Genomic DNA, 16,532 nt, shown 5'->3' on the forward strand with positions numbered 1-16,532 from the left:
AAGCAGCTTAGTCCTGCTGGCCACATGACCCGGAAGCTGCACGCTGGCTCCCTCGGCCAATAAAGCGAGATGAGTGCTGCAACCCCAGAGTCAGTCACAACTGGACCTAATGGTCAGGGGTCTCTTTACCTTTACAGCGAAGGGGAAATTGGCCTTGAAGATGTGCTCCCGTGGGGGAGGGGAGGCTCCCTCTCACTTCCCTCCATCCCACCTCACTACCAAAGGAGAAGGGGAGGGGAAAGGGGGAATTTGCTAACTTCCATATGCCTCAGTGACCCAGCAGGCTGACAGATTGTTCTCAGTTGAGAATGTCTGGAGACAACAGGACAACAGCATGCATGTGCAACCCGACATGTGTCAGCTGTGGGGCTTGAGAGGTAGACAAGCCCTGTTTCCAGGAACACTGGAAGCACTGCCTTTAGGCCAGCGGCATAGCGTGGGTTGTCAGCACCCGGGGCAAGGCAAGTAATTTGCGCCCCCTAACCCCTAACCTGCCGCCGCTGCCAACTTCTTCTTGCTGCTGCCTGGGCTGGGGTATTTACGGTAAGGTAGCCACGGCGGCGGCGGCGGGTCCATGTCAGGTGATCTGAGGCGAGTTGCCACTGGCGCTGCCGCCCAAACGACGTCGCTTGCCCGGAGGAGGAGGAGGGCAGAGAGGCGAGGAAAATGCAACATGGCCCAGCAGCTGCAGCAGCAGCGACGGCGGGGCTGTGAGGAGGGGCTGCCTGGCGCGCCCTCAGTGGCCCTGATGCGCAGGGACCGCGGCGAGCCCTGAGAGCCGCTGCCTGCCGGACACCTTCAGCCCGGACGCGCGCACAGCTCGTCGGTTCCGCGAGACATGGGGCTCTGCTACAGCCTGCGCCCGAGGCTCTTCGGCGACTCCGGAGGCGGCGAGAGCATCCCCCCAGATGTTGTGCCCGGTGCGGACGGCCCCACCTGCACCCCCCACACTACGCCACTGCTTTAGGCACTCTGGGAGGAAATTTTGCAAACAATGCAAATAACACTAACAATTCTCCCCCAAGCTTCTCTCTCCTACAGGAACCACCAGCAGGAGGTGAGAAGCAGCACCAAATCTCCTCACAGGGAAGAGGGCCCAGAGCACAACCACAAGGGCACTCCAGAAAGGTCGGGGACCCCCACCCCCACCCATCTCTTGCAAGGAGGGCCGGTGGCAGCAGCAGAGAAACACCCCCACAGTGTGAAGCAGCATACCCCAGGCCCACGTCCCCAGGACTGTGCCCAGGCCCCGACTCTCGTGTCTCGGTCCACATGTAAACATACTGAGGCAAGAACGGCAAACTCCAATATCGGTGTCATTACAGATTTCCCAACGCGGACGCAGTGGCAACAGCAACCATGTGCACGAAACAGGGAGACTCCAAGCGACAGTGGAGCAAGCAGCTAATATACCCCCACACACATAGTGACAATTCTCACGAGTTCTCTGGGAAGAGGGACTAACTGTTACACTGCTCTGAGAATTATAGCTCTGTGAGGGCAATCAGTCTCTCCCAGCACCTGCAGCAAACTACAGTTCCCAGGATTCCTTTGGTGGAGCTGTGACAGTTATTTGGCATGGTGCCACTTTAAATGTATAGTGCAGATGGGCAAGGAAAGTCAAAGACCTTTTGGTGCTGGAGGCAGAGAATGCCAATAGCACTCCCCGCCAACACTCATTGGCATGGGTACAATCCAGTGAACTTCTCTGGTGCAAGCCTTATTGAAACGAATAGGAATTGCTATATTATTGCAAGGACTTCCATGGACTGCAAGAAGATCAAACCTCTCCATTCTGAAGGAAATCAGCCCTGAGTGCTCACTGGAAGGACAGATCCTGAAGCTGAGGCTCCAAGACACTGGCCACCTCATGAGAAGAGAAGACTCCCTGGGAAAGACCCTGATGTTGGGAAAGATGGAGGGCACAAGGAGAAGAGGACGACAGAGGACGAGATGGTTGGACAGTGTTCTCGAAGCTACCAGCATGAGTTTGACCAAACTGCGGGAGGCAGTGGAAGACAGGAGTGCCTGATATGCTCTGGTCCATGGGGTCATGAAGAGTCGGACACGACTAAATGACTAAACAACAACAACAACATATTCTTGCACAGCTCCTGTTCATTTCAGTTGCCCTTGTGCAGGAGAACTTTTCAGTAATTTGTGGCTCATGGGTCAACTGTGGGTCTCCAGTTCCCCTGCCTTTAATTACCTCACACTAGAGCCACCTTCATTTTCAGGGAAGCACATAGATGTAGTCTTCATGTATAGAAACGTCTCACTATAAACTCTGTGACACCTCCCCCTCCCCGAGCTAGCTGAAGGATTTCAACCTAGGGTGAAATTTGAGAGTCACAAGATATGTATGTGTGTATGAGAGAAGGAGGGAGGGAGGGACTCTCTCTCTCTCTCTCTCTCTCTCTCACACACACACACACACACACTTTTAGGTCAGCAGGAGGGAAGATCAAGAGTATGTGCGTGAATAATTTGTGTACCATTGTACCTAAATTCCGTCATTCAGCTCCCCGGAGTACAATGTGTCACCATGTATGCATACTTACTAATCAGATTTCGTACTGATTCAACATCAAAACGAAAGCTAAAACCTTGACTGCTGGAAAAGAAACTAATGATAACTCAAGCTGATCTCAGCATAAAAAGTACTTTAGATAGCAATGCTTTTTTAATGAGTGACATTATGATGTGAAACGAGTAAAAGCATTGTCATCCCTTCCACTCACAGCTTGCTTTCAGAAAAGAAAAAAGAAAGGGGGCAAAAAGCTTCATAAAAATGTAATATTATGCTGCTTGGTGATGTAGCAGGATTTATAGACCACAAAAGGCTGCACCAGATCCTGCTCCCCTGGGGATCAAGTCAGAGAGCGGATGCTAGTGAAGATCATAATGCTTCCAGTGCTTCTTCCCAGGAGCAAGATATACTTTGGAACAAAATGGCCTGTTAGGCTGAACACTGACACCAGCTCCCATTAACCCAAACCAGTATCAACAATGCTCAGGGTGGGTGGGCGAGAGCTATAGTCCAACAGTATCTGAGGGGGCCACAGGTTCCCAACCACTAAACTTAAAGACTTAAAACTACATTACTGTGGAACTCAAAATATTCCACACACACACCAACACAAGCTATGGTGCAGGTTATAGTAAGGTTACCAGATTTTTTTTCAATGAATCCAGGGACACTTTTCAACTTCAATGGATTTTGTATGGGGACTGATTTGTAAATCCGGGGACAGCCCCTGGGAAATGGGGACGTCTAGTAACCTTAGGTTATAGAAGGCCCGTTGAACTAAAATGCCACTTCTGTTTACATGGAAGAAGATACAGAATGCACCAAAATAAGTTCCTTTTGCATAGGTTTCCTCAGTGCTTTTTTTCCTGGCAGGACAAGCCAGTAGGCAGTACCAGCACCCCCCGCCCCGCTCCCAAGCCTGGGAAGCTTCGGCCCAGCTCAGGGAGGGAGGGTCCTAAGTACCAGTACCAGTTTTTTTCGACAAAAAAGGCATTGGGTTTCTTCGAATATATGATAGCACAAGCACTCTTATTTCTAGATTAAAACTGCAGGCTTACATCATTCTTTCCCCCTAATAAAACCTTAAACAGTACTGGTAATTTGCAGCTTACACTTGTTATACTCACACGGGTGGGGTGCCTGGAATAAAGAAATGCTCTCCATTTATTTCCACACACACAGCTGTTTGGGAAGGAGGTGTGAGGGCTCTGGGATGCTGCCACAGCCTTTGTACCTCCTTCTCAAAGGCCAGAGCTTTCCTTACCCAGCTTTGGAAAGGCAGCAGGAGGGCTCTGGCAACATGCTAGAGCCCTTGCATGACTTCCCCAGAGCCTATAAGCAGCCCTCCACCTTGTGGAAGCCCTCCCAATGGCAAAGGTATCAATCAATGTCCTGAGGAGCATCTGCTGCTGGTTCTCATAAGACACACAGCAGATAGTATTGCCTTATGAGATAGCATCCCTTTGCACATGTAGCAAGCCATGCACACAAGCCTGCAGTGATGAGATACATTTTTGCTACCTTGCATCATATTTCACAATTGTTCAAGGAAAGCACTCCAAAGTTCTGAGATGCTGTATTGCAGAGGTCGGCAACCTAAGGCCCACGGGCTGGAAGCAGCCCATGAGGGTCGCTTAACCGACCCATGAGCCGCCCCCGAACTGACCCGCCCACTCGGCGAGTCCCCGCGCCCTGCACTAAACTGGTGCAGCGCGGCACCTCCCTTCTGCAGCTCTGGAAATCGCATCTGCGCATGTCCGTGGTGCTGGAAATCGCTTCTGCGCATGCCCCGACGCCAAAAATCACTTATGCGCAGGCGCGATTTCTGGCATCTGGGCATGCGCAGAAGCGATTTCCGGTGTCGCGCTGCGCCGGTCTGGCCCACAGACGGTCCCCGCGGGAGTGATCCAGCCCATGCCTGGTAAGCCTTGCCAACCCCTGCTGTATTGCCTTAAAACTGTACCAGACTTGAGGCAGAAGGATGCTGTGCCCCCTGAAGTCTAAATGCCCTTGTATACCATAACTTCAGTGCCTTGATCTATGGGGACAGACACAGGCGGATAATTGCAAGAGATCTGACCAGAAAACCTGCCATCCTTGAATGCTTCTCAGACACCAGGATGTTCCCCTGCAAGACTGGTGATCTGCGCAGAGTATGCCGGCAGATATAATTCATAAGTGATGCAGGCAAAGCACCCTCCACTATGGAACAGAAAATTTCCAAAAGGCGACAGCTCTCCATTCCCTTCATGAAGATGGTGTAAGAAACCCTTTCCACAGGTTCCTCAACTCATTAGGCACCCGGCTTTCAAAACTGTTTTGGCAGAAGTCATATTGTTCACTTCATATTTGTCTTATTCTCTGAAACCAGCAATTTGAAAGTGCTCTCCTATGATATATTGGGCACTGAAGATATCCTAAGAATAGGGACCATCTAAAATGCTGGTATGAATTACAAAGAGGAAGAGATATTTTTATTATTATTAATTGGCTAGTTGTATCTCTCCTTCCTTGTGATTCGTACCAGCATTTTACTGGTACAACAACTCTTTGAAAGTAAGTTAGGTTGAAACTTGAGAAACAAGTTTCATTTGTAAGATGGATCATTTGTAAGATGGATCATTTTTATGCAAATCATGGCTCTCATTTTGAAGAAATGCATTAATGTTCGTTGCAGCAGCCCTGGCTACAAACTCCCCAGGTGAATGATGCTCTGGGGCTGTCCAGGGGGTGCTTCCCAGGCCCCTGTGGGGCAGTGCAAGGAGGCACCTCTATTCGGGGTGGGGAGGGGAGTGCAGCTCAGAGACCAGGGGCGGCAGCAGCGGCTGCCCAGAGGACTCCCAAGGAGAGGATAAAGGAGGCTGAGGGAACACTCCACAAGGGAGGGTGTTCAAAAAGGGGTGAGGGGCTGCCAGCTCTGCAGGCAAAGGGGGACATAATTGAGCTCCTGGGCCCCACAGGGGTGCCACAGAAATAATGTATGTAGTTGGTCAAGTGAGCCATGGACCCAAAAAGGTTGAAAATCTCTGCTTTATGAGTTAACGAAGCGTTGTAAGCACCATCTAGTGGCGAAAAGCCGCTAAGCATTTAAGCAAGCAACAGACACCAACAAGCATATATAAGCTGACGTAGTAATTATACACTTAGTCATAATTACCAGACGTAGTAATTATGTTCCTCCCAAACTAATTTATTTATTCATACTGCACTTTTTTTAAAAAAAAACATATTCTAGTTAAGTCTGGCTCATGATACATTTTTATCCATACATTTGTTTATCAACTTCCAAGAGTTCACGGGCAAAGGAAATGCCATGTATAATTTTAGATTTAAACAACAAGGCAGGAAAAGCTCATCAAACTTTGTTTAACAGAAACTCTGTTAACTGTCTCCTATCCTCATAAATCCATTCACAGAAAGCCATGCCTGTGAAGTATATTAAATCTAAGTGGGGATGGGACACACATCACTGCAAATGTTATGTTATGTTGTTATGTTATGTTACGTTACGTTACGTTACGTTACGTTACGTTACGTTACGTTACGTTACGTTACGCTACGCTACGCTACGCTACGCTATGTTACGTTACCCGGAGGTCTCAGGGCGATTCACAGAAAAAAATCAAAATATAAAACCACAATATATACCATCAAAAGAAAAACAACAACCCAATAACACCCCCTCCCCCCAAACCCCCCCCACATTTTAAAAGGACATAGGATGTCCATCAAATCAACCAAAGGCCTGGTTAAAAAGGAATGTTTTTGCCCAGCACCTAAAGGTGTATGATGAAGGCGCCAGGCCAACTTCCCTGGGGAGAACATTCCATAGATGGGGAGCCACTGACCACTCGCTCCAGAACCTTGCTCAGGAAAGGGAGATTAGCAACTGGTCAGTAGTTTGTTAGGTTTTCTGAATCCAGGGAAGGTTTTGTAAGGAGTGGTTTTACCACTGTCGCCTTCAAACAGGCAGGGGCCACCCCCTCTTGTAAGAGGCATTGATCACCTCCCTGGCCCAGCCAGCTGTTCCCTCCCTGCTGGTTTTTATCAGCCAAGAGGGGCAAGGGTCTAGACCGCAAGTGGTCACCCTGACCAATCCGAGCACCTTGTCCACATCCTCGAGCCTGACCAACTGAAACTCATCCAAAACAACAGGACTAGACTGTGCCCTGGACACCCCACAAGATTCATTTGCAGAGTCAAGGTCTTAGCATCCTTACGAAGAAGACTGCAGTACGTCTCCACGTAGCCAGGAGATTCATACACCAATACAGAGTTCTCTTGCTGGATTGGGAACAGCATACACATTAGACATCAATCCACATATGTATGATATATATCAGGATGCAATCACTGTCTTGGCGGTGTAGTGGTTAGAGTGCCAGACTAGGACCTGGGAGACAAGAGTTCGAATCCCTACTCAGCCATATAGCTCACGAAGTACCTTGTGCCACACTCACTCTCAGCCTGCCCTATCTCACAGGGTTGTTGTGAGGATAAGCTGGGGAGACAGGGAACTATGTCTGGCATCTTGAACTCCTTGGAGGGAAGGAGCGAAATTCAGGGGGCAACCATTCTGCGCATATTTGATTGGTGCGTGGCTGCCAACGCGCACTCCATTATTGGCCCTGGAAGGCGGCGAGGTGGGACTGGGGTGGATGCCACTGCACAAGATAACAACCCCCCCCCCCACACACCAACGGGGAGTTGCCTGTATACGCAGTGAATAAATGAAATATTGTCAAGGTGAGAGTAGGGTCAGGTCAGCAATAACTCCTTATTCAAAGAAACGAAACAGCTCAAGCCTAGTGAGTGCAGCACCTCTTCCTGGTAGATCTTGCCCCAATGAGGCTGTTGCAAGGACCAAAGGTTCCCGCCTCCCCACAGCTTCCTAGGTCTACCTGAGGTCCTTCCCAACAGTGGCATAGCGTGGGTTGTCAGCACCCGGGGCAAGGCAAGTAATTTGTGCCCCTAACCCCTAACCTGCTGCCGCTGCCAGCTTGCTGCTGCCTGGGCTGGTCGGGTGTGGTTTTCTCCCGCGCTCAGCACTGCGCTGGGCGGCCGCTGCACTGTCCCTCCCCCAGATAGTCCCTCCCTCGCTCTCTCTCCGCTCCGCACCGCAACGCATGCCTGGCACCCCCCCCCCTCCACAGTGGGCGGCGACCCGGCACCTCGGATCGGATTCGCACAGCCAGCACTGCAGTGAGAGAGAGTGAGTGAGCCAGGTAGGGGCAGAGAGCTGCGAGTGCGAGCGCGCCCCCCCCCCAAATGTTGTGCCCGGTGCGGCTGGCCCCCCCTGCACCCCCCACGCTACGCCACTGCTTCCCAAGCAATCTGAGACTCCTTGTCTGCCTTTGCTCTGCCTTCTTCATTCCTCTTCTGGTTCTGGAAGACCAAGTGGAAGGGAGCCAGTTGAAGTAAGAGGGAGAGACCCCTGGCTTCTGCAGCAGCCTGCCTCATCTCTGCCTCTGGGTCCCCCTTCTCTCTGCCACAACCTTTTCCTGCTCACCAAACCCTGTTACCTCTTCAGCTCCCAACGCTTCCTCTTCCCAGTCTTTTCCCTCTTCTCCCCATGACCACTCCTTGTCTTCCCACCACTAAGCCCGACTCTGAGCCTTCTTCCCCTGGGGATTCCTCCAGCTGGTGCCTCCCCCACTCCTTTGCATTCAGCCAGTCCATGACATTCAGTCCATTATTTGAAAAATAAGACTCTAGAGCCATCTTGCCCAAAAATGGAAACTAGACATTCTGCTTTGGCGACCGCAACCATAGTTTGGCACATAGTTTCTATATCTTGAGTTTCCAACACTGGATTTGAACCAGGAAGAGAAGAAACAAATGGGCCCCAGCAACCAAACATTACAGGGGAGAGCCCTTTTCATGGCTCCAGTCCCTCCACCCCCCTCTCCTGTTCTGCTCCCACACCCCACCCTCAGGCACCAGTAAGTCATGGCCACAGTTCTTTTTAGGCTGTGTTGGGAGAGACGGGGATGAACATTGGTGTGCCTAGTCCATCTCCACTGATTTCTATGGGGACTTTCAGCCAGTGGTGTCGCAACGGGGCGGGGGGCGTTACGCCCCAGGTTCCATGTCTGTGGCGGTGACAAGAAGTCACCCAGCGGGGGTTCGTAGCAGCACGAGCAGCCATTGCGCCACCGCAACTGCATGTGGAGGATCCTCCGTTCATGGCTGCAGCTGCAAGCAGAGGATCCCGGCACCAGCGGCAAACTGCTAAGTACAGTGCATGTGCGGCATCGCACGCATGCACTGTCTGTAGCGACACCGCACATGCGCTGAATAGCGGTTTGCTGCTGGTGCCACTCCAGCGCCGTATGGACGGGGCCGGGATCAAGAGGAGCGCTGGAGTGGCACCGGTGGCAACCCGCTATACAGCGCATATGCGGCGGCGCTACGTAGGGCACATGCGGTAGCGACACTGCACATGCGCCCTATGTAGCGACACCCGCCCCGGGTGTCATGACGCCTTCCTTCGCCCCTGATTTCAGCCCCTGCCCCTTAATGCTGCTTCTTCTTCTAAATACTGTTTTTGTACTTCTGCAAACCTCAGGGTTATCATAACTCTTCCTATTTTCGATACGTAAGTTACAGTATGCAAAGACTTGAATCAGAATTAGGATACAGGATCATGATGATGATAAATCTTCTTTCCTAAACAAAAAAGAGACACCCGCTTACACAGATTTTGCTAACTTACCCACTTTTCCCTCTGGCCTCTCCCCATGTTCACATAATTATTCCTAAATTACATTCAGCAGTTTCTCAGTTGGGAAAGCAATAGAAGCCCCAACAAACGGGCTTATTTGCACTGGCTGGGTTCCCTGAACCTGACCCCCACATCCACTGGTTGTAGATGGCTGGTACCAGCCAACTCTAAGCCACTGTCCCTGGACAAACATCTATTGTTAAAATACTAATGTAAGGCATTTAGTCAATCCACTGTTCTCAGTCGCTATCAAAGGAAACACTCACAGAAATATAAAAGCAGGAAGCATAACTAAAAACACATGCAGATTTGCCAGGAAAATGTGCTGACTGGGATTTTCATAGAAAATGGCACCAGTCTATAAACAACGCAGAGCATTTTAATTCTCCTATAGTTGCAAAAATCCCTTTAATAATCTGATATTGTGGTGAAGCAATCCAGTTAAACCAGATTGTTGGTTTTTTAAATGAGAAGTATTTGACAATCAATGACATTTTACGTACAAATTTGAAATTGTATTGAATGCTAAGATCACTTCTTTCTGAATTCATGGCCCACTCTCTTGATAGGGCTGCCGCCTCTGTGGCTTTTGACAGAGTCCTTCTATCAAGACCGTATCATATTGGCCACAAGTAGAGAGCTGAATCTAACTGGTGGGTCACATCCTGCTCAAGCTCCAGGCTTTGAACTGGAAAGTCCAGGTTGATGAAAAAGAACAGAAAGTCAGTTGGGGACAGGCATATAAAGGGCAACATTTCATATATTATTATATTTTTCTGCAGTCAGCTATCACCACAAAAAGCACAGGCGGCAGAGTATGATAGCATGATAGTGGCGGCAGCATGGGAATACCCTTCTCTGTTTTGCCTCAGGTGGCAAAGCATCTTTGGCTGGCTTTGTATGCATGTGCTGTTTGTATTGGTTCTTTGTCCAATTTACCCAGGTATGCAAGGCCTTTGTGAAATCTCTCCATAAATACGCTCACCATAAGCTGGTTCTAGGTGCCCTCTATCCCTTCTGTTCTCTGACAGGAATGGACTTTATTGTGTAGGTCTACTCTCAAGAATTTGCAGTTGTCTCTGCGTCTGGGCAGCTGAGAACGCTGATTCCAGTAGTATATTCTGAAAAATATGTAAGCCAAGATTTCCTGGCACCGGTTTGATTACGTCCACATATATTTCAGCTAGACTGTTGGGCTGCAGTTAATACATGCTAATGGTCAACTGAATGAACTTCTGCTCCAAACATTTGCAATTCTGCCAATGTGTACTGAGGCCCATTGTCGAAGATTACTGTATTTTTCGCACCATAGGACGCACCGGACAATAGGACGCACCTTATTTTAGAGGGGGGAGAACAAGAAAAAAATAATCTCCCCCTCTCTGCCCAGCGCCCCTTCAGCGAAGCGGCAGAAGGCGCTGCGCAGAGAGGGGGAGAATTTTCCCCCTCTTGTTTTCCCACTCTAAAACAATGTGCCGTTCAGGCGGCTACCTTGGAAGCCTGCAGAGCGAGAGGGGTCGGTGTGCACCGACCCCTCTCACTCCCCAGGCTTCAGGTTCCTTTTGACCTGCTCTTTGGGGCTGGCGGGGCAAGCCCACCACCAGCCCCAAAGAGCAGGTCAGGGAGCAGTGGAAAGGCGCAGCGGAGAGGCTCCTTCCATAGCCGCGCGTCACCTCTCCAGCCGGGAGAGGGTTGCGGGGCTATGGCGTCTTCGCTCCATAGGACGCACACACATTTCTCGTTCATTTTTGAAGGGGAAAAAGTGCGTCTTATAGAGCGAAAAATACTCATTGTCAATGCAGTGCCTGGCAAACACAGCCTTGGTTTGATATATTACAGTGCTAGAAAGTGTGTTTTCAGTTGCATCACCTCCGAGTAACAAATTGGCAGGCTGCTAGCTTCAAGAGCTCGGATTGACCCTGTGCTCCTGTACTGCCTGTATGATTCCATTTGTGACTTCAGTACCGCTTCCATTGCACGTAAAACAAGGCGGCTAAAAGCACCACGAGAAAGATGTCCAAATAGTGAAATGGATTATTTCAATGGACGTGAGGTCATAAGTCATGTGAATCATAGAATCACAGAATCATAGAACCTGTAGAGTTGGAAGGGACCCCAAGCGTCATATAGTCCAACCCCCTGCAATGAAGAACCAAGAGTCAAATTTTAATTTTACAAGCCCAAAGGATTACAAAATGTTGACTGGCTTCTACAAAAGAAACTAAGACTATGTTGGCGGTAACTGAAGGTAGGCTTCATAGTCTGCCCTTGAGATCTGCCCCTCAGCAATGGGATTTAAAAAGTTTCCCTCAAATAAAAAACGCTAAGCTTGTATTTATTTATTTAAGAAGGAAGATATCCAAGTGGAGGCAGTTGTGAGGCTGAGTAAGCTTGGGCTTACTCAGAAGTGAGGAGCAATCTCCTGGAGAATTCCAAGGAGAACAGTATGGCGTCTGAGGACACAAAAGAACCGGAAAGGACTTCCCAGGGGCAGGGGGCTTCTAAGACAAAAGGATGATTTAACTGAGGGAAAAGCTGGAGGGAAGGAGCATTGGATGACAACAGGCAGATATGAAGCCATTTGTAGATACAGAAACATACTGTTACAGCCACACCAGGTACAAAGCAAAAAACGAATTGTGTGTATCATTAACGCTAATATATTTAACAATTCAGTCGCACATTGTACCAACGATAGTAATCTTCCCCCCTCCCAAATCACATGAGCCAATACACAATTCATATCAGTGACACATTTTTAATATGACATTTTTAATAGCAATTGTTAATTGTCGCCAGATTTGGCCACTGACATCTCTACCATCTGGCTGGTCATCTGGTGGGTGCCAGCCGATCTATGGGGGTGAGGGCTTTCTTTCCACTGAGGATTGTTGACACCTTGCTTTGTAAAGCAAATGAAGACAAGATGGGGGATTTATCTGAAGAGGGAATACCGTAAATGCTGTGCACAAAAAGAATCAAGTGGAAAAGCAGTTGAGAAGAAGTGTGGCTGCAGTTTCACTCTAACAAATGTAGAAACCAAATCAAACCTCTTTTACACAATTAGAGGGGGTAGTTTGCCCAAACCTGTATCTTTATCATTTTGTGAACAACTTTCCGTAGAGAATCCATTTTGTTCTTTTTGCAGTTTGTGATATTTGGAGAGTTGTAACCAGCCATAGAAAAACAGGTCATACAGAGAGCACAACAGGACTTCAGTAGGCATGTATAGGAATGCACCGGAAAAACCCTGTAGTAACTCAAAGCACCTTTCCCCCCCCTTTTTAAAAAATCGAATATGCAGCTGCCTTAAAACAAAACAGTTGAGAAAAACAATTTTGCATAGTTGGAGAGCTATGCAAGACTTCTTATAGTTACTTGGTGAATAAAGGAGGACCCATCTATTCCTTCACATGCTCCAATACAGTTACAGTCCCAAGTTCTAGCAACCCCTGCTGCTTCAAGTGGGAGGGCTGAGAGATAGGACTGTTCACCTGCAAATCCTTGTATGGTTCTCTTGTAAAGAGGTATCAACATGGGGGGGGGGATATTGTTTTCATTTGGCTTTTGAACAGTTAAAATCAGTGAAGGGCTAGAAATTAAAGGCTCTTCTCTCAACCATGGTTATGAATTTCTTTATGTGCCTTTGTGTATCACAGTTGGGAGGGAACCCAATTAAAATTGTATCATGGCATTATATCTCACATTTTTCTCCATGGAGCTCAAGGTGGCCTACAAAGCTCTCCTGCTCCTCATTTAATCCCCCAATATTTTCCACTTTGGGGTTACTTCTAACTGTTTAGAACAGCTAACAGCGCCATCACATGCATGTCTACACAGAAGAAAAGTCCAGCTGAGCAAGTGGGTCTAAAACCACAGCCTGTCTTTTCCAAGTTCATATATGAATCAAGAGGGAGACTAGGACATGTTTGCTGACTGGAAACATTTCTTAACGTTTCCAAGACTGTTTAGTATTTAACTAATACTATGAGACTTATCTCAGACCCTGGAAGGATTTGAAAACACCACAGGGTGAATTGGGGCCATAGGAAGAGTTACAAGTTGTGAGAGTCTCTATCCCAACAGTATATATGGAATGAATTCAGCCATTTTCCTAGGTGGACAATGGGGCAAAAAGTTTGCAGCATTTAAAGCTCTAAGAACGAGATCACTCATAATTTGCGCATATTTCTTTTACCCTGAGACAATTAGTTAGTACATACACCCATGAGGAAAATTTCTTTATAAATACAGCCATGCTTTTCTAAGTAGAATATATGCTGGGCATTATTAGAATATATGTGGTACATTTATTTAAAAATGAAGACCTGTGAATAGTCTATTTATTACATTTCTGTCCCTTGCCTTTTTATCGAGAATTTCTTCATTCTCCTGGGCAAATTGCTTGAAAATGAATGTCCCTTGGTAATCTACCTTTCTAACTTTTAAGGCAGAAAATATCCTTGCATGTTTAGGAGCCTATTATTAACATTGACCAAACACTGTTTGTAGGCAAAGATAATTCATTGTAACTGTGTGGTGAGCCCTCAACTATGTCACTAGTTCTGCTATTTTACTTGCAAATTTCTCCCAGGTGTTGCAAAGCTACATTCTGATACAGAATGGTTGACTGCACATTTCTATCGTTCACCTGAATTCAACAAGCATTAAAAGAATACACTCGATTTATGCCGCTTTCCATAACCAACATGTTATTGAGGTTCATACACTTCTCTGAACTCCTGCAGGAGAGGAACAAGAAGTCCATACAGGCAGCAACCGATTTGCATGGCGGTTATGTTCCAGACCCCCGTGAGCATCGGTGGGGCATGTGTAAGGCTGCCCCGCCCTGTTCTGCCCCTTTCTGTGACTTTTCAGGTCACTTCCAGGTTCAGGCAGATGTGCTCATGTGTGGTTACGCACATGCGTGGACAAGCACAGGGCTTTTTCCCAGCCGGAATTCAGCAGAACTCAGTTCCGGCACCTCTCAGGTGGGTGCCATTGCCATTCTAAGAGAACGAGGGTGGCATTGATGGAGAGTTCTGGCACCTCTTTTTCTAGAAAAATAGCACTGGACAAGGCTAAATCAGTTGCTGCTTGCATTCCCTTTCTTTATGAGGCCAAAGGACTTCCCTTCAAATATGCACTTCCTGTGAAGCGCAGTAAACAGGGATTAAAATGAACAAAACAACCAGGAAGCATTAGCCAAGAAGCACCCTATGTATCAGGCGTAGGGTTCCAGCCTCATACAGTATAAACCTAGCAGGTTTGAATCTAATTAGTGCATGAAGGTGTTAAAACCACGGAGTAAGCTGTCCTGCCAGGCTTAGCCTGTGCCATCACTTCCCACCGGCTCACGAAGCCTTTTTTATCTCTCACTCTTCATGTGAATTTTGGTATGTAAGGAGATCTGAGAATGGCTTTAGCCAGCCTCTTTTGTTTCAGTCCAGAGCAGAGTCTGAAACAAGTGTTCTTCTGTACCAACAGTTCAGAAACTTGCACCTTTTGTAACTAAGCCAGGTTTTGACTGCCTGTGCATCTTTTCTGACTTCTGCACGGAAAAGCACATGAAGCTGACCTTTGAAGAGTTCTGTGCAGGTAAGCCATTTTATGACTTCTCAAATCTGTGGTCTCTCTCTGTGCTAGGGAAGTGGGATGGCTTGGGAAAGAGGACATTTTGGGATTCATTGCAAGGGCACATTTTCAAGGTTTGACAGCCCCTATCCGCACGCTTTTCTTTGATCTCCAAGAGCAAACTTTGCTCTTGCCTTCCAGGGTCCTATCCCGGGCTGGTTTCCACGCCCCTTGCCCGCTTCTCTCCCTGCCCGCTTCCCACTTGGTCCGCTCCGTTTCGGAGCTGTGGCCCAAGTGCAGCCCCCCGGGAAAGGGGGCGAGAGGCTTCCCTGAAGGCGCCTCGACGCCCAGCCTCCTACCTCCAACTCGGGCGCAGTTGTGCTCCAGGAGCGCGGTCTCCCTCGCCCGTCTGCTCGGTCTTTCCCTCAGGCGCTCTCTCCATCCCTCGCCAGCCGCCTCGCTCCGGGCCACGGCCGCTCTCTCGCTCCCTCGGATGCAACTCCGCCCCGCGCTTCTCCCCCTCCGGCCCCAGATGCGCGGCGACTACAACTCCCGTCATCCCTCGCCGCTGGTCCCGAGGGCCGGGGATGGTGGGCCTTGGAGTCGCTGCGCCCCATCTGGGCGCCCAAGCCGCGCATTCCTTCCCCGGCGCGCCCCCTCGAGGGCGGTCCGCTCCGCCCCTCCGCTTCCTCGGCTGCGCGCATCCTGGCGCCTCGCCGCCCTCCCGGAGCAGCCGGGGCGACCCTCCTTGCCAGCCGCGCCGGGACCCGCAGCCCGACTCGAGGGCGCGGGGCCGCCTCCCCTTTGTCCGGCTCCTGCGCCGAGTCCGGCTTCCCCTACAGGCCTGTCCGGCCCTCGTCCGGCCCCGCCGCCTCGCCCGCCGGCCCCCGGGAAGCGGCGGCGGGACCCGCGCGACGCCGCGCCGCACTCACCGTCTTGGCTGCGCCGTCGGAAGCGAACCCGGGCAGCGGCGGGGAAGGGCTGCGCTCCGCTCGCGGCGGCTCCGCCTCGCCTCTCCTCGGCTGCCAGCGGAAACCAGGGGAGGGAGCGGGGAGGAGCCGGCCGAGGCCGCGCGGCCGCCCTCCGCCCCGCGTCGCCCGCTCCCCAAGCGCGGCGCCCTGGGGCTCCGGGAGAGGGAACTGGCCGGGGACGGAGGGCGCACGGAGGGGCAGCGAGGCGCTCTTCTCCGAGGGGCCAGGAGGCGGCCGCTGCTTCGAGTCCCTTGTCCCGCGATCGCCGGGCGAGCGAGGCCACGGCGCTCTTGCGAGCGGCTGCTCCGGCCTCCTCTTCCCCGATGCCGGCAGAGGTGTCTCTGCTGGAAGCTGCCGCGAGGATCAACTTGAAACCAGACCAGACCCCGCTTAGCTTTGCAAATGTGCTAGCGTTTTCATCGCTTCTGCACCACAAGCGGGGTTCCTATATGGAGTCAGGTGGTCCCTGAGGTATCCTGGACTGATTGTATGCAAGAGGGTCTTTTAAATCAGTTATTAGAACACTGCCCACTAATGGGGCTACACGGCCTAAAGCAGCCTCTTGTAAGTCAGGCAGTTTGACCTATAAAATGATGGTGTTGAGGGTCATCGGGAGCATAAAAAGCTGGATATAATAGGGGGCATTGTTATAGGAGACATCTTGCACTAGAGAGGAATTCCAAACCTGGGAGCTGCTAGAGAAGTCTGTGTAGTCACTGGGCTCCTATTTGAT

General features: G+C 49.9%; 1 protein-coding gene across 6 annotated transcripts in view; it reads right to left on the reverse strand.

Moving 5' to 3' along the window:
* The window catches only part of TSPAN9 (tetraspanin 9), a 146,652-nt gene extending 130,725 nt beyond the window's left edge, over positions 1–15,927 (reverse strand). Inside the window, exon 1 of one of the 6 annotated variants that reach the window (XR_014555148.1) lies at positions 15,761–15,927. The gene's annotated coding sequence lies outside the window, so the exon portion shown is untranslated. Of the gene's footprint in view, positions 1–15,187; positions 15,481–15,760 lie in introns of those variants that run through there. The other 5 variants (XR_014555149.1, XR_014555150.1, XR_014555151.1 and 2 more) reach the window with 5 other exon arrangements.
* Positions 15,928–16,532: the final 605 nt, after the last annotated feature.

The sequence above is a fragment of the Podarcis gaigeae genome, assembly GCF_964106915.1.
Source record: "Podarcis gaigeae genome assembly, chromosome: 9".
NCBI classification, from domain to species: domain Eukaryota; kingdom Metazoa; phylum Chordata; class Lepidosauria; order Squamata; family Lacertidae; genus Podarcis; species Podarcis gaigeae.